This window comes from Hyla sarda, chromosome 6 (assembly GCF_029499605.1).
Source record: "Hyla sarda isolate aHylSar1 chromosome 6, aHylSar1.hap1, whole genome shotgun sequence".
NCBI lineage: Eukaryota > Metazoa > Chordata > Amphibia > Anura > Hylidae > Hyla > Hyla sarda.
This window is the reverse complement of record NC_079194.1, coordinates 53,717,298-53,734,938: the sequence shown is the minus strand read 5'-3', so window position 1 is coordinate 53,734,938 and position 17,641 is coordinate 53,717,298. Positions and strand designations below refer to the sequence as shown.

Sequence of the window (17,641 nt, the reverse complement as noted above, 5' to 3'; positions counted from 1 at the left end):
AAACATTGTCAGTTTGCCTAAGGAAACCTATCCTTTAGAGTTAAAATAAAAAAAAAAATAGGTATTATTTTATTGTATTAGGAGGCAGTCATAGAATAAGGCAGCGTCTGTCATTCCATTTGTAACCGATATATGTCCAAAGAATGGCATCAACAGTCCGCTTCATCCTAATGAAATAAAAAGTGGACTTTGAGGTAACAAAGCAAAACTAAAAACATTTTGAACAAAGCGATAGCATTTCGCGCACATTTTCGCTTGTTTCTTTCTCAAAAACGATGCAAGACATGATACAGCAGACACAAAAATTGACACTTTTCAGTGTCACTCCCTTAGTCAGCATGTTTCAACGCCTGAAACGTGTCGCTTTTTGTGAAAAATGCACTAAGCTAAGAGAAAGCTGGGCAGGCACTATTGCTGTATACAACCCCGAAAAAAACATAAATAATAGGGGGTAACACCTGTGTGGTCCCTAGAGAGGTTTAAAAAAAAAAAAAAAAACAGTGGTGCCAAAACCTAAATGTCCAAACAGTCCGATATGACAAGTTGATAGAAACAGAGTATAGGATGCACTCACCGGTTGAAAGCTTAACCTCTTCAGGACGCAGGGCGTATGGATACGCCCTGCATTCCGAGTCCTTAAGGACCGAGGGCGTATCCATACGCCCGTGGGAAATCCGGTCCCCACCACTAGGGGGCCAAACTGCAACTCCCAGCATGCCCAGACAGCCAAAGGCTGTCTGGGCATGCTGGGAGTTGTAGTTTTGCAACATCTGGAGGGTCACAGTTTGGAGACCACTGTTACAGTGGTGCCCAAACAGTAGCCCTCCAGATGTTGCCAAACTACAACTCTCAGCATGCCTCGACTGCCCAGGCATGCTGGGAGTTGTAGTTCTGTAACATCTGTCCCTTCAGATTTAGCAATTTTCATGACATTTTTGAAAATTGTTGCTCTACTTTGAAGCCCTCTAATTTTTTCAATAAGCAAAAATATGTCCATTTTATGATGCCAACACAAAGTGGACATATTGTATTTGTGAAGAAAAATAAAATTTATTGGGAATATCCATTTTCCTTACAAGTAGAGAGCTTCAAAGTTAGAAAAATGCTAAATTTTCAAATTTTTCATCAAATTTGGGGATTTTTCACCAAAAAAGATGCAATTAACGCCGAAAATTTACCACCAAAATAAAGTAGAATATGTCACAAAAAAACATTCTCAGAATCAGAATATTCGGTAAAAGCGTTTTCGCGTTATTAATTCGTAAAGTGACGGTCATAATTGCGAAAAGGGGCTCAGTCCTTAAGGTGAAAAAGGGCTGCGTCCTTAAGGGGTTAAATCTGTATTCAGATCCTCTTAAAAATCATGCCCGGGACAGGTGGAGAGAGAGTCCGTGGTCGGCGTTCCGCCGACCACGGACTCTCTCTCCACCCGTCCCGGGCATGATTTTTAAGAGGATCTGAATAAGGATTGACGCTTTCAACCGGTGAGTGCATCCTATACTCTGTTTCTATCAACTTGTTACTTTTTGTGTCTGCTCTATCACTTCCTACATCGTCTGAAACGCACCACTGGATGTTTCTGCTGTATCATGTCCTGCATCCTTTTTAAGAACTAAAAAAGTGAAAGTTTTCTGTGTGCATGAAACTGCGCTGGACTTGCCTTTGATTTGTTTGACTATTCTGGTGTCGTCCCGCACTTGCTCTGTGCACGGTGTTACACAAGTGAGCTGAAGCAGCTTTTGGATTAAAGACATTTTTAGGGCCATATCAGGTGGACTGTCCAAGTCCCCATGGGCACATTAAAGCAGCTATCGAGCCTCCAAGTGGTGCATGTAGTGTGAACAGAGTGTATTTTCTCTAGCTTAGCAATGTGGTGTTTCCATTCCTTCTAATGTCCGGTTTTGCCTTGTAGAGTTGGCCAGCTGGATTGTAGAACTGATACGGCCAATAACGAGGGAAGTAAAAATAATGTATTTGAATATGACTGACATCACTGTGTGCATCCTTGTGCAGGTCCTTACACACTCAGACGTGTTCATAGGGTACACTTGTAAAATGCATGTATCGAAAGTGATCCTAGGCCAAATGATGATTGATGTCCCGGGAACAGCTGTCTCGCATTGTCCATAAAGGTTTTTCTGTCATTCTCTAAGAAGTGAAAAAGGGACAGATTATAAACAGTTAAGTGTGAGAACATAGGGGGGGAGATTTATCAAAACCTCCCCAGAGGAAAAGTTGCTGAGTTGCCCATAGCAACCAATCAGATTGCTTCTTTCATTTTTGAAATGGCCTCTGAAAAATGAAAGAAGCGATCTGATTGGTTGCTATGGGCAACTCGGCAACTTTTCCTCTGGATGGGTTTTGATGAATCTCCCCCACAGACTTCACATCTGCTATTATAGAGAGAGCTGGATGTTAAGTGGGAAACTTGGAAATTTAAAATGTATGGCTAATCTTCAAACACTGGGTACGGTGGGTTCACAACACGATTTTGCTATACGGTTTCGGCATAGGGTTTCATTTAAAAAAAACGTATGCAACCGCAAAGAAAACCGAGCCCATAGACTTCCCATTCAAAACCGTATGCACCATATTGTATACGGTTGTCTCCGTTTTTCAAACCACACAGCCTACCATGGTTTTTGGTCCGGGTGAAAAACCGTATTAAACCGTATACGTTTTTTTAAAACATGGGAGTCAATGGGAACTGTACAGAACCGTATATGCGTACGGTTCCATCCAGTTTTCCCCATACGGTTTTTGACTTTCCACATTTTTTTTCTTGGAATTTCAATCAAACAAGTGAAACTTTATTCATAATGGAGTGAAAAATTCAAAACGTATACGTTATTTTTTCTTAAAAAACGGATGCAACCGGACATCATTTTTCAAACCGTATACAGATAAAAATTTGTACACACGTTTTGATACAGTTTAGTCAGGTTTTGAGGAATCCGTTCAAAAACCTGATACAGGAACCGTATAGCAAAATTGTGGTGTGAACCCACCCTAACGCTAAGTTCACACTGTGTTGTGCTTTGACTCGTTCATGGTCCGTTCAGCTCTTTTTGGGGGGGCCGAACAGACCCTAAACAGGTCAGAGCACAACTGAAACCACCAGGTCCCAACAGATCCCATTGACTTGAATGGGGTCCGTCAGGTGTCCTGTATTTTAGGACATGCAGTATTTTTTTTTCCCCGCTCAGTTCCTGTCCTTCCAACGAACTGAGCGGCGGAGCTCCCTTTTACCGGAGCACAATGGCCTGGTGAACCTAGCCTACAAAAGTTATTCATGCATAAATTTTAATTCGTCTGTTAGATTGTACTATGCTATGGATTAGCTGCATGGAATGATGTATTAAAAGGTTATTTCACTTTCTGCTATTTTTTTCATCCTCACACATGTAGCTGCTATGCGAGATCCCGCGAGATCTCCAGCCCTGACTAGATCAGTTGGCACTGACTTTGACCGCACACATGCGGGATCTCAGCACAAAGCAGCTACATGAAGGAGAGGAAACATATAAATATTCATTGGGGGTGTAAGTAAGGGACCGTCCAGGAAGAACCAAAAGAGCTAGGGAACGCCCCTAAGGGCACCAAGAGTCTCATTTACATAGTTGGATTTTTAACTATATCTCAGGAAAGGCAGCCCCTAAGAAGATAAGGTAAGCACCATTTTTAACAGCATCATCCGCGCTAACAGGCAATACCAGCAGGTTAGTGTGGGTGATGCTGCTGACAGATTCTCTTTATACATTTACATAAAATTGCCTCAGTGAATGGCTGCAGTGGGTTTGGGAAGTCATCAGGCATAACAGAGCACCATCGGGATTAGTACACAAAGAGTCCGGACCAGAATGCAAGACCAGGTGAGATGAGTACTGTGTAGTTTATTTTTTATAGTCCTTGCAGACACCAGGTATTTATTTTTTTTTTGTTTGTTTTTTATTGCATCAGAATAGACTTTATATCAGAGGAGTCTGGCAGCGGCTCTCTTCATTCCAAACATATGAATGCTCAGCTGTATAAGAGAATTAATAGAGCTACCTGTGGCCCAAATAAGAGTCTAGCTGGCAGCTATCTTACATGTATGACTATCTTATAACTACCTAGTCTACAATCCTAGAGGAATACAAAGTTTTAAAGGGGTACTCTGCTGCTCAGCGTTTGGAACAAAATGTTCCGAATGCTTAAAGCTGGTGCCGGGAGCTCGTGACGTCATAGCCCCGTCCCTCATGATGTCACGCCCCGCCCCCTTAATGCAAGTCTATGGGAGGCAGCGTGACGCCCCCTCCCATAGACTTGCATTGAGGGGGTAGGGCGTGGCGTCATGAGGGGGCGTGGCTATGATGTCACAAGCTCCCAATACTGGCTCTAAGCATTCGGAACATTTTGTTCCAAACGTTGAGCAGCAGAGTACCCCTTTAAGAAAGGATGAAATGAGTTTCGGCAATCAGAATAACTAATCGACAAGCTACATAACAGATGTACTAGACACTCTTTAGATTGGAGGCTTAGAAATGTCTCACCTTTCCGGTTCTTCATATCTTGAAAGGAAATTCTTCAATATAGTTCCGGAGTGCAGGCTGAATAGAAAGTCTGGATAATTCCTCTGTTCCATATTGTCTCACAATGCATTGACGGCAAAGCTGCTGCAAACTGAGGACTCGTGTTCTGCGCAGTGGCTTTGTCAGTACCAGTTTAATCCCATTGTGGCAAAACAGAGGATTCTTCTTGGACATCTCAACTGCTTGCTCTAGAAGTTTCACTGGGCAATCTGAAAAGAGTTCCCTCAACCAAAACCGTCCTTTAAAAAACAGGACCCGCACGCTAACCGGACCAGATTCCATCTTGATACTGACGCTGAAAAGGTGATTTCCCTGAGAGCTGTCACGTACAAGGAACGTGCCGACTGTCTCTTTTGCCAGCATGGAATGGGCCTCAGCTGTGGGGAGAGGACCCCAGTAGAAGTCACTGGCCTGGAGAGTAAGCAAAGATCGCTCGACAAGTTGTCTTTCACTGTTCCTGAAAAGACGGTAGCGAGACTGTGGCACAACAGGAGAAGTAGGACTGGGGTCAGGGTATTTAATCGGTTTTGATTCTTGCTGGGGACAAGTCCCCCCTCCAACCATTTCAAAGACTCCATACGTCAAATGACATCTTCATCTTCCAAAAACATTGTGTATCCATCCTATAGACACAAGCCCAAAAAAGTGTTACTTACATTTTTTCTGAATATATTATTAATATATTGAAAAACTATATATATATTTGTATTGCTCAGTTCCACGGTTGTTAACCTAAATTTTTCTTTTTCCTGGGCAACTTAAACAGACGAGACAAACAAGCAAAATATTAATATTAATATTCTGCCATAAAAGGATATTAAATAATTCTCAGCATTTACTCTGAGCCATAAAATTATGATAATTCCAATCACAATGACATGTTAAAAGACCAAGAGACTTAAAAAAGTCACGGGTACTGAACAACGTCCCCTATTTTTACCGATTGTCCAATAGGTTGGCAACCCTGGTTAGTTGCCATTCATGAAACATTTGAGGGCTTTGTCACCAGTATAGATCAGAATACTACCAAAAAAGGTACTCCAACACATACTGCTGCCCACCCATAGCATGAATATAGACTATAACAGACTAAATTTAAAAAGAGTATTCCAAATTTTTGATTTATTTAACTATGCTACAGGGGCTGTAAAGTTAGTAATAATATAGGGGGAGATTTATTAAAAACTGTCCAGAGGAAAAGATGCTGAGTTGCCCATAGCAACCAATCAGATCGCTTCTTTCATTTTTAACAAGGCCTCTGCAAAATGAAAGAAGCAATCTGATTGGTTGCTATGGGCAACTCAGCAACTTTTCCTCTGGACGGGTTTTGTTAAATCTCCCCTATAGTGTCTGTACCTGTGTTTCATGGTGGTCTCGCAATTCTTCTGTTATATTTTGCCCCAAGGTTTATTTTTTACAGCATACAAAATGAGTGTAGTCTCAGGTTTTTCCAGGTTGCAGAGGAAGCCTGTCTTTGCTTCACTGGGTGAAGTGACCACTTGGTGGGAGGAAGATCATTTTGTTTTTGCAACAGCTGGAGACACCCTGGTCAGAAAACAATGGTCTATTGCATTGAAGGGATTACATGTGGGTATCTGATGTGTGGGAGGGAGAAAAGTGACCTCACACTTACAAACAAGGAATTATGGGATTTGTAGTTTAAGGGAACAAACTCCAACAGGAAATAGCCAGTTCACAAAAAGATAGCCACATCTGTATGGTAATCTCACAACACAGCCATTTAGCCCTAAGACAAGCATGGATCCTTCCTAAGCATGTCCATTATTGTCTGGCAGGTATGTACTGTGGTGGCCCAGTACCGGATGGTGTTTCCCCGTACCCTTCTCCTGCCCTGTCAGGCAGAGTCCTTTTATGTCGCCAGGGCCCCCCTGCAGTGTTATCCCCTATGTACATATGTTATATGTTAAAAGTGTACCGTGTACCCTATAAAAAAAACAGGAGTGGCGCTACAATCTGGCTCTTCCAGCATTTTTGCTCCTGCTGAGGTCCAGTGCAGTCATCTCAGCCACAAAGTCAGCTCAAGTAAGCTCAAAGTCATCTTCATGTCAATTGTCAAGTCAGTCAAGTCTTCTATATAGTCACCGTAGCCTGCACTAAAGTGTCTCTACATACTGCAAGTCTCAGCAAGCCTGCGAGGTCCCCCTGTGTCACTGGTCACCTCCTTTTTGCTGTACTGTATAGACTGTGCCATCTGTCTACCCTCAGGAAAGCTACCGTTATCTGTAACTTGCCGTTGGTGTCTTCATTGCCCCATGCCTATCCCAGGACCAGGTATTACCTTCGCGTGGTTAAGGCTAAATCACGCCCTGGCGTCACGACAAGAAGGGGTTAATAACATCTGCCCCTAGGGTTATAACAGCTACCCTGCATTGCACCCCGCTGACACCACAGTACTAAAATCCCCTTATGGTGAATAAACACTTTAAAGGGGTATTTCAAGTTAGACAGCCGAATACAGCTCGGGTACATATAGCTGAATCGCATATGTACGTCTCACTGCTCCGTTACAAAACAAGACTAAGGTCCTCGTTCTCGAGATTACAGGGGGTCTCAGTGGTCAGACCCTCAGCAGGATAACCCCTTTCACCCTTTGAGGACCAAGGGATGTGTTTGTCCCATGTTTTTAATTGCCTGTATCAGGCAATTAAAAACATGGGACAAATACGTCCCTTGGTCCTCAAAGGGTTAAACTCTGATCTTCTCAAAAGGCCTGATATATACAGTATATATATATATATACAGTATATATTTGTAACTTCTCCTCTCATTAATGGGAGACACCCAGGAATAGGGAAATGTATTCAAATGAACACCTAAATGCCCACGTGACGCACCACAGCCCTTTCATTGACTTCCACCGGAGCTTCAGCGTTGAGCCGCGATGAAAAGAAGTGACATGTCATGTCGTTTTACCACAGTTCCCCTTTTCCCATTAAAGTCATTGGGAGCTGGGACACCACATGTTTTCTGACTATGAAATCGCTGCAGTTTCCGCACAGTTATTAGGCATGTGAACATATCCTAAAACAAAATACAGAATCATCAAAGCAGTGTCTAAAGAAGTCAAAGCAAAACATAACTACCATACCATAACTAACCCCTACACTGCTGTATAACATTATATTTAGTCCTTTCCAAATAGTAATTTTATCTTTTTTTTCTGTAAATAAATATAATAATACATTACACACATCACTGTAATGTTACGTTAAAAAAAAACACCCTTTACATATTAAAGCATTTATTTCTCTTTCCAAAGGATTAAATGAATCATAGGCGCTTGCACAATATACAAATAGCACAAATAAGGTCAGATTCTAAGCTTTGCTTCCAGAATACACAAGGAGTCCAACAGAAAGTGCACAGAGCCTGTACGAGAGTGCACAGAGCCTGTATGGGGTGAACAGGGCCTGTACGGGAGTGAACAGAGCCTGTACGGGAGTGCACAGGGCCTGTACGGGAGTGAACAGAGCCTGTACGGGAGTGCACAGGGCCTGTACGGGAGTGCACAGGGCCTGTACGGGAGTGAACAGAGCCTGTACGGGAGTGCACAGGGCCTGTACGGGAGTGCACAGGGCCTGTACGAGAGTGAACAGGGCCTGTACGGGAGTGCACAGAGGCTGTTTGGGGTGAACAGGGCCTGTACGGGAGTGAACAGGGCCTGTACGAGAGTGAACAGAGCCTGTACGGGAGTGCACAGGGCCTGTACGGGAGTGCACAGGGCCTGTACGAGAGTGCACAGAGCCTGTATGGGGTGAACAGGGCCTGTACGGGAGTGAACAGGGCCTGTACGGGAGTGCACAGAGCCTTTAAAAGAGCATGCAGGGCCTGTACGGGAGTGCACAGAGCCTTTAAAAGAGCATGCAGGGCCTGTATAGGAGCACACAGTGGCTGTATGAGAGCGCACAGAGCCTGTATGAGAGCGCACAGAGCCGGCATGGGAATGCACAGTGCCTGTATGAGAGCATACAGAGTCGGCATGGGAATGCACATTGCCTGTATGAGAGCGCACAGAGCCTGTATGAGAGCGCACAGAGCCTGTATGAGAGCGCACAGAGCCGGTATGGGAATGCACAGTGCCTGTATGAGAGCACACAGAGCCTGTATGAGAGCGCACAGAGCCTGTATGAGAGCGCACAGAGCCTGCATGGGAATGCACAATGCCTGTATGAGAGTGCACAGAGCCTGCATGGGAATGCACAGTGCCTGTATGAGAATGCACATTGCCTGTATGAGAGCGCACAGAGCCTGTATGAGAGCGCACAGAGCCTGTATGAGAGCGCACAGAGCCGGTATGGGAATGCACAGTGCCTGTATGAGAGCACACAGAGCCTGTATGAGAGCACACAGAGCCTGCATGGGAATGCACAGTGCCTGTATGAGAGTGCACAGAGCCTGCATGGGAATGCACAGTGCCTGTATGAGAGTGCACAGAGCCTGCATGGGAATGCACAGTGCCTGTATGAGAGTGCACAGAGCCTTATGGGAATGCACAGTGCCTGTATGAGAGTGCACAGAGCCTTATGGGAATGCACAGTGCCCCTTTGGGAGTACACGGAGCCTGTATAGGAATGTACAGAGCCTTATGGGAGTGCACAGAGCCTGTATGAGAGCGCACAGAGCCTTATGGGAATGCACAGTGCCTGTATGAGAGCGCACAGAGCCTTATGGGAATGCACAGTGCCTGTATGAGAGTGCACAGAGCCTTATGGGAATGCACAGTGCCTGTATGAGAGTGCACAGAGCCTTATGGGAATGCACAGTGCCCCTTTGGGAGTACACGGAGCCTGTATAGGAATGTACAGAGCCTTATGGGAGCGCACAGAGCCTGTATGGGAGTGCACACAGCCTGTACAGCCATGTATTAAGGCGTCATACATTACCATACACTGCCATTCAGACTGGACAGTAATGTAAAAAAAAAGTCACCTTAAAATTGCCTGCATGTCATATAACTTCACCCTGAACTTATGTTCCATTTTTGCATGTTGGGTACTACACTGACATGTACTGTAGCTACAACAATAATACCTAATGCAGGACAAAATTTACATTTTGTTGTTCGCTATTTCCATTGACACAGAAAGGGGGTATGGTTGGTTTGCACTAAAATCTAAAGAGAGTGAAAAAAAAGCTGTGCTGTGAATACCTAGACACAGTAATGTACGGTATTTTATAGAAAAGTCATACATCTCATACACATGTAAGCCATTTACTGTGGTGTCCACAGGCCAAGTACATCCAAGACTAGTCCTCATATACTAATCACATAACTACTCAAGCACAGGGCGTCTGTATGAGAAAGAATCATATAGAGCACTCTGCAGGTACACTCATATAACAGGAAATCTAGCCCACAAACGGAGGCCGAGCTGGTGGGTGTAGGTTATGGGGGTTGTGTTCATTGATTTGCCTTCACATTGGGATAGTGATGGGTTTAGGCGCCATCCAACTCTCATAGGATGCAGCACATAATACTGCTCCAAACCCTCTCAGCACCATTAGAAAGCATATGTACTGCACATGATCCTCATAGTGCAAGGACACCAGGGCCCTTACATTATAATACAGGTTATATAATACACCTGGAAATACAGGGCAAAGAGTTTTTTTACAGGCCTCTTTAAAAATAAAAGAAGCGATCTGATTGGTTGCTATGGGCAACTGGTCAACTTTTCCTCTAGACAGGTTTTATAAATCTCCCCCTCTGTCCTGCAATTGGACTCCAACTCTGGTGTCCTTGCACTATGAGGATCATGTGCAGTACATATGCTTTCTAATGGTGCTGAGAGGGTTTGGAGCAGTAGTATGTGCTGCATCCTATGAGAGTTGTATGGCGCCTAAACCCATCACTATCCCAATGTGAAGGCAAATCAATGAACACAACCCCCATAACCTACACCCAGAGGTGCATTCTTAGGACATGTTCACACTAAGTCATTTGAGGCAGATTACACACAGATTTCCCATGCAGAATGTACCCCAAATTTGGTATAAAATCCACATCGAATTGGAGCTCCATTGATTTTAATGGGAAATCAGTAACCATGTGCAGTTCTGTCTCACATATGGTTATGTCAATGCTTGACAGGGATTCTGTGTAGAATGTTTCTCTTGCACTTTAAAATTACACTCAAAATCTGCTTTGAGTTTTTCCTTTTCAATTCCTCAGATCATTTTCCATTTGCTCAGTGAGAACATACCCCAACAAATCACAGAATACTGGCTAATATGTTCCCTGCCAGCCACACTGTTGGGATGGCATAACTGGCAGTGCAAATAGATACCTTCCAAGTATCCCTCTTTTTGTGGGACAGTCCTCTTTTGAGCAAAGTCCCACTTCTTTCAGACCTGCCAAATAGATGTGCATTAACACACTCATTAGATTACCCCAGAAACTACCTTTATGACTCCTAGCCAGGGGCATAACTATAGGGGTGCAGGTGTAGCAGTCACCCAAGGGGGGCCCTATGCACCCAACCTGTAGCTTCTGGGCACCAATGCATAATCTGTAACATGGGTGATACCGGTATTATAAATGGCACATGGCAGACCTAGAGCCCTGTTACAGATTATGCATTGGGGCCCAGAAGCTACAAGTTAAACCCCAACGATATTATTCTACCATTAAGAGCAATATGGATTATTTAAAAAAAATAATGTTCTAGCGATTTTTTTTTTTTTTTTACATTTTTTTTTTTTTGCTTATTTAAATTTAAAACTATTTGTTTGTATGGAGATGTCTAAAAGAAAAAAAAGTGACCTATGGCACAATGAACATTAATTGTCCCTCTCTGACCATGTAAAAAGTAGGAGGTTATGTGAATAGTGAAGGTGAGGTGAGCTAGTCAAGTCACCACTGCCAATTCCACCACTGCCAAGTCACCACTACGCCAGGACTACGAGGTGTAAAATAGAACCTGTCACCATGAACATGAGCCCTGAAATATATATATATATATATATATATATATATATATAGATGCAAATCATAAAATGTTGCAGTATCTTCTAATACCTTTTTTATTGGACTAACAGCATTTTGTAGAGACAAGCTTTCGGGATTCCTCCCTTTATCAAGTCCAAAGAGATTTGCTTTGGACTTGATAAAGGGAGGAATCCCGAAAGCTTGTCTCTACAAAATGCTGTTAGTCCAATAAAAAGGTATTACAAGATACTGCGAAATTTTTTGATTTGTATATATATATATACACACAGTGGGGATCAAAAGTTTGGGCACCCCAGGTAAAAAAAAAAATATTATAATGTGCATAAAGAAGCCAAGGAAAGATGGAAAAATCTCCAAAAGCCATCAAATTACAGATTAGACATTCTTATAATATGTCAACAAAAGTTAGATTTTATTTCCTTCATTTACACTTTCAAAATAACAGAAAACAAAAAAATTGAGTTTTCAAAAGTTTGAGCACCCTGCAGAATTTATAGCATGCACTGCCCCCTTTGCAAAGCTGAGACCTGCCAGTGTCATGGATTGTTCTCAATCATCATCTGGGAAGACCAGGTGATGTCAATCTCAAAGGTTTTAAATGCCCAGGTTCATCTGACCTTGCCCCAACAATCAGCACCATGGGTTCTTCTAAGCAGTTGTCTAGAAATCTGAAACTGAAAATAGTTGTCGCTTACAAAGCTGGAGAAGGCTATATGAAGATAGCAAAACGTTTTCAGATGTCAAAATCCTCTGTTCGGAATGTAATTAAGAAATGGCAGTCATCAGGAACAATGGAAGTTAAAGCAAGATATGGAAGACCAAGAAAAATATCAGACAGAACAGCTCGCAGGATTGTGAGAAAAACAATATAAAACCCACGTTTGACTGCACAATCCCTCCAGAAAGATCTGGCAGACACTGGAGTTGTGGTACACTATTCCACTTTAAAGAGATACTTGTACAAATATGGTCTTCATGGAAGAGTCATCAGAAGAAAACCTCTTCTACGTCCTCACCACAAAAATCAGCATTTGAACTTTGCAAATGAACATATAGACAAGCCTGATGCATTTTGAAAACAAGTTCTGTGGACCATTGAGGTTAAAATTGACCTTTTTAGCCGGAATGAGCAAAGGTACGTTTGGAGAAGAAGGGGAACAGAATTTAATGAAAAGAACCTCTGTCAAACTGTTAAGCATTGGGGTGGATCAATCATGCTTTGGGGTTGTATTGCAGCCAGTGGCACAGGGAACATCTCACGTGTAGAAGGAAAAATGGATTTAATAAAATTTCAGCAAATTTTGGAGGCTAACCTGATGCCATCTGTGACAAAGCTGAAGTTAAAGAGAGGATGGCTGCTACAAATGGATAATGATCCTATACACACCTCGAAATCCACGGGGATTACATTAAGAAGCGTAAACTGAAGGTTTTGCCATGGCCTTCACAATCTCCTGACCTCAACATAATTGAAAATCTATGGATAGACCTTAAAAGAGTAGTGTGTGACAGACCGCCCAGAAATCTCAAAGAACTGGAAGACTTTTGTAAGGAAGAATGGGCAAAGATACCTCAAACAAGAATTGAAAGACTCTTGGCTGACTACAAAAAGCATTTACAAGCTGTGATACTTGCCAAAGGGGGCAGTACAAGATATTAACTCTGCAGGGTGCCCAAACCCAAAGAATGTCTAATCTGTAATTTGATGCCTTTTGGAGATTTTTTCCTCTTTCCTTGGCTTCTTTATGCACATTAATACAATTTTTTACCTGGGGTGCCCAAACTTTTGATCCCCACTGTATATATATATATATATATATATATATATATATATATATAATTTTTATTGTAATGTGTAAATAGCTGGGGGTTAGCTGGGATGAGTTATAATCTCTATATTCACACGGAGTCCAGGTGGTACATTACAATACAAAGCAGGGACGGCTTGAGGATTACTTGATGGGGGGTGTAAGTGAGTTCAGGGATAAGAGATAATCGCACCACTGTAATCTGTCTCTTAATGTACCCGCACACTATAGTAGTTCAGGGCCGTTCTTCATAGTGACAGATTCCCTTTTCAGAAGTCCTTTCAGTTGTGCTAACAGAGTACAGAGAGAGGAAGTTGAAGACAAAAACAGGAACCAGTTTACATGGAGTCAAATATATAAAAGAAAGCCATATGCTTATTTAAATGACATAAAAGACACATATAGCTTGCTAAAAGGGGTACTCTGGGGGGGGGGGGCTCACGTTCATTGTATCTGCATTTATATTTAGATCCAAGGGCACTATATAAATAAATAATAAAAATTCCTGCCTCTGTTTGGGTGGTCTCCATTTTATTGCTGGATGGAATAGGGCAAATCTCTGTGTTATTTCATTCAGCAAGATCATATAAAAACATGTACATCTGTATGTGCTGTAAAAAATTCTGAGGAAATGCCTGCACAGAAATATACCTGAAGGAAAGCCACCACTGGGATCAAGACTTCCTCTAAAGAAAAGCCCAGGGCTTCCCATGAGAGGAAGCACCACCTCATTTAAGGCATCTTTAGAGGAGTGACCCCACTCAGGACTTCCCCATGGGATAGACCCCACTCCAATCAGGACTTTCCTATAGGAGAGATCCCACTTCAATCAGGACTTCCCCATAGGAGAGATCCCACTCCAATCAAGACTTTCCTATAGAAGAGACCCAACTCATTTCAGGACTTCCCCTTGTGATAGACCCCACTCCAATCAGGACTTCCTCATAGGAGAGACCCCACTCCAATCAGGACTTCCCCAAAGGAGAGACCTCACCCCAATCAGGAATTCCCCATAGGATAGACCCTACTCTAATCAGGACTTCCCCATAGGAGAGATCCCACTCCAATCAGGACTTTTCTATAGAAGAGACCTCACTCAAACCAGGACTTCTCCATATGAGAGACCCCACCCCAATCAGGACTTCCCCATAGGAGAGACCTCACTCCAATCAGGCCATCCCCATAGGAGAGATCCCACTTCAATCAGGACCTCCCTATAGGAGAGATCCCACTCCAATCAGGACTTCCCCATAAGAGAGACCCCACCCCAATCAGGACATCCCCATAGGAGAGACCCCCACCCCAATTAGGACATCCCAATAGGAGAGACCCCACTCCAATCAGGACTTCTCTATAGGCGGGACCCTGCCCCAATCAGGACTTCACCATAGGAGATACCCCACCCCAATCAGGACTTCACCATAGGAGAGACCCCACTCCAATCAGGACTACCCCATAGGAGAGACCCCACTCCAATCAGGACTTGCCCATAGGAGAGACCTCACCCCAATCATGACTTCCCTATAGGAGAGACCCCACTCCAATCGGGACTTCCCCATAAGAGAGACCCCACTCCAATCAGGACTACCCCATAGGAGAGACCCCACTCCAATCAGGAATTCCCCATAGGATAGACCCCACTCTAATCAGGACTTCCCCATAGGAGAGATCCCACTCCAATCAGGACTTTCCTATAGAAGAGACCATACTCCAATCAGGACTTCCCCATAGGAGAGACCCAACCCCAAGAAGTACTTCCCCATATGAAAGACCCAACCCCAATAAGGATTTCCTCTTACGAAAAGCAACACCCTATCATGACTTCATTTGGGGCAGTGTTTGCATGCACAGTACTGCATTTAGAAGGCTAGTTGCTTGTACCATGTGAGACCACCTGTAGCTTATGATAAAGGGTGCAGATAATTTTGTGGATGATAATGGGGAATGTCTGTGTTGTTACCTACAGAGACATCTGTGCTTGACATGAGGGTCATATGTTTTGACATTTAGGGCAAAGTTATTGGCCGTAAGGGAAGCAACATAACATGGGGGGGGACATCTGTGGCTAATAGTGGGGCGTCTGTGATTTACATGAAGTTGTTAAAGTCTAAACATTGGCACAAATGCCACAGGGAACATGTAGGACTTATAATGGGGCTTCTGCTGCCCATAAACTTTTTAAAGATTATTTAAACAATGGCATCGAAAGCCAAAGGAATCCAAAGTGGGCCCGATTAGGTCTCCTAGTGCTAGCCTGAGATCAAAAGCAAGTCTCTCAATGGGATTAAAAAAAACATAATTGAAATCAATTGAATGGTGAATGGTTCAATAAAAAAAGATACCCTTGTAAATGTTTCCCTGCAAAAGTCCAAAAAACACCTTCTTTGTTAATCCCATATCCATGAAGAGATCATCCCCTGGCTGTACAGCAAAGCTATTCCCAGAATATAAAGTGTCAGTCTATTGTGTGATCTCCACAGGCCAGCGTGAATATTGTAATCTTTCAAAAGTTTCTTTTTTTTTTTCAGACTGTGACAATGGAAATAAAAAAAGGCACTAAACCATAAAAAAGATGAGAAAATTAAAACAACATGTCACTTTCTGAAGCTCGACATGCAGCAAGGTCATAAGTAAACTGACATCTGAAAAAAGTAAAGGAAGGATTTCTTAGAAATTCAGTCACAGGTTTTTCTCTTCCTGTCTTCTGTGTAAACAGAGCTCGTGAATAGGTTCCATACTGAAACCGTGCAGATCTTATGCATATTTAAAGGGGATTTCCCATTAAGAACATATACATCCGTCCACAGGATAGGTGATAAATTCAATATATAATGACAAGGGGCCCTGAAAACTGGGACACCATGATGGCAACGGACATCTGTTTTCCTCACTGCCCACCATGTTGGATTGGATTTTGAATCACACTTGTGCCCTCTAAAACAGCTCTGATCCATTAGGACTTGGGATTTGAATTGTAGTTATAGCTGTGGAATATATGAGTTATAGATGTGAAATCTTAAAGCTGTAATTTGTTTGGCACTGGCTAGAGTAGCGGTGGAGGACTCCCGACCTGCACCCTTAAAGAGTACCTCTCATGATCTTGTTACATTTTATAATCCTTACAGTTCACTTCTCCATCATGATAAACCACCCACTGCCTTTATTTTTATTATTAGTTTTCTAACTTGATATTGCTCTGTATTTTCTGCTCAGTCTCAGTAAGATTCACAGACTGGGAAGGTTTTTTTTCCAGCAGGCGTGACATCATCTAAAGCTATACAGGGGAGAACTTCCTCCCTCACTCTGCTACACACAGCCCAGAGCAGTTTAGTGTATGAGATGAGCTATGATTGGCTAAGGCTGCACCCCCCACCCCACCCCACCCCTCAGCATTTCATGAGTTTAGACTTCTGCCAGGCCAGCAGGAGTCCAAAGTCTGTGCAAGAGAAGGGGGTAAATGTGCTCTGGACGAGTAGGGAGACACCTAGTGGCAGCTTTCTTAAACACAAATAAAACAAAAAAAAACGTCATTTTTTTTTTTAAACAAAGTACATTAGAATGATTTTTTTAATTATCATAAGCAATATCATAAGAATTGCAAAAGCAAAAATTAGTTTTAATGATAGTGCCCATTTAACTCCTGCAAGGAAAAGTGTCTGTAACACTCACGTTTCAGAAGACAGGAACCCAGGTGGATTTGGATCCGCTGGACCTGTGTTGAAGATGACTCGGACCGTACCAGGGAGCGGAGTCTAAGGTGCCGCTGGTTTTCACCAGAGCAAGGCGGGATGGCAGGTTGCACCCAGGTCGCTACCCCTGGCACGGCTCGACCACACAGCCGGCTGAGGAGATGCGAGGCACAGAAGGGATAAGGCAGCTCATAGTCAGGATAGCAGCAAATGGTCAGTAGGCAATGGTCAGTAGGCAGGCGGCAAGGAGCAAGGTCAGGTCCAGGAGCTAAGGATCAGATACACAGCAAGGCAATAACAGGAATGCTTTCTCTCCCGCTCAAGGCCACAAAGATCTGGCAGGGAAGTGAGGAGGGTGGAGGAATTTATCAATGAGCCACAGGTGAATTACACTAATGAGCGCACTGGCCCTTAAAATCTTAAAGCTCCAGCAAGTGCGGAGGGGACGCTGGAGCAGAGAGGCAGTGGCGGGGGCAGGAGAAACACCCGGTGAGTGACGGACTGGGGCTCGCATGCGGGCGTGTCCTGCGATGCGAGTCCCAGCCCCTTTGGCAGCAGCCGGTAACAGGACCATGTGCTCACGTTCAGAGTTTGTGTGGCCGG

General features: G+C 43.4%; 1 long non-coding RNA gene across 2 annotated transcripts in view; it reads right to left on the bottom strand.

Annotated features, from left to right (window-relative positions):
* Positions 1 to 1,527: 1,527 nt before the first annotated feature.
* Positions 1,528 to 17,641, bottom strand: part of LOC130275601 (uncharacterized) — a 33,260-nt gene continuing 17,146 nt past the window's right edge. The window contains exons 1-3 of one of the 2 annotated variants that reach the window (XR_008844836.1): positions 5,512 to 5,670; positions 4,533 to 5,194; positions 1,528 to 2,148 (exon numbers count right to left, since the gene is read on the bottom strand). This is a non-coding gene — a long non-coding RNA (uncharacterized LOC130275601). Of the gene's footprint in view, positions 2,149 to 4,532; positions 5,195 to 5,511; positions 5,671 to 17,641 lie in introns of those variants that run through there. The other variant, XR_008844835.1, reaches the window with a different exon arrangement.